This window comes from Cebus imitator, unplaced genomic scaffold (genome assembly GCF_001604975.1).
Source record: "Cebus imitator isolate Cc_AM_T3 unplaced genomic scaffold, Cebus_imitator-1.0 Scaffold12, whole genome shotgun sequence".
In the NCBI taxonomy this organism is placed as follows: Eukaryota; Metazoa; Chordata; class Mammalia; order Primates; family Cebidae; genus Cebus; species Cebus imitator.
Window position 1 is genome coordinate 9,725,097 of NW_016107327.1, and position 1,043 is coordinate 9,726,139.

The window sequence follows — 1,043 nt, forward strand, 5'->3', positions numbered from 1 at the left end:
CAAGGGTTGGAGACCGGCCTGGGCAATATAGTGAGACCCTACCTCTACAAAAAGTTAGCCAGGTGTGGCGGCTGTAGACTAGGTGCCTGTGGTCTCAGCTATTCGGGAGGCTGAGGCAAAATCGCTTAGGCCTGGGAGATGGAAGTGGCAGTGAGCTGTGATCATGTCACTGTACTCCAGCCCGGACAACAGAGCAAGACCCTGTCTCTAAAAAATTTTTTATTATTTTTTTTTATTATTATTATTTTTATTTTTTTTTTTTGAGACAGAGTTTCACTCATGTTACCCAGGCTGGAGTGCAATGGAGCGATCTTGGCTCACCGCAACCTCCGCCTCCTGGGTTCAGGCAATTCTCCTGCCTCAGCCTCCTGAGTAGCTGGGATTACAGGCACGCACCACCATGCCCAGCTAATTTTTTGTAGTTTTAGTAGAGACGGGGTTTCACCATGTTGACCAGGATGGTCTCGATCTCTTGACCTCGTGATCCACCCGCCTCGGCCTCCCAAAGTCTGGGATTACAGGCTTGAGCCACCGCGCCCGGCCTTTTAATTTTTTTTAAAGAATTTTAAAAAGTTGAAAAAGGAAGAAACAGTCATTCAAAAGATCAACAATTGCCGTTCTATGGGTCAAAATATTCCACACAGTGAACTTTCTCTGAAATCCTTTGCCCCGGAAAGGAAGTATTTGGATACACAGCATATTTCCTCCTAAAGAAGAAAATAAGCATTGAAATAGAAAAAGCTTAATTTTATTATTGTCTGGGATAATGATGGTAATTCATTCATATTTTTATTATAGTAATTATTATTTTTTTCTTTTTTTCTGCCTAGATTTCAGAAGAGTAACTCTTAATGTTGAAATAGCTTAATAATTAACAGGCTCAGAGCATCTTTATTGCCCAGGGTAATTTCCCTGTGTAGAACTTTCAGTGGCTCCCCACTGCCCACAGAAGGCCAAGCTCTTTGGCAAAGAACATGGTCCTACCCCAGACTAAGTTTTGACTCCTCTTTCTATTACAACTGAAGCAGGTTCTGTTCTTTCCT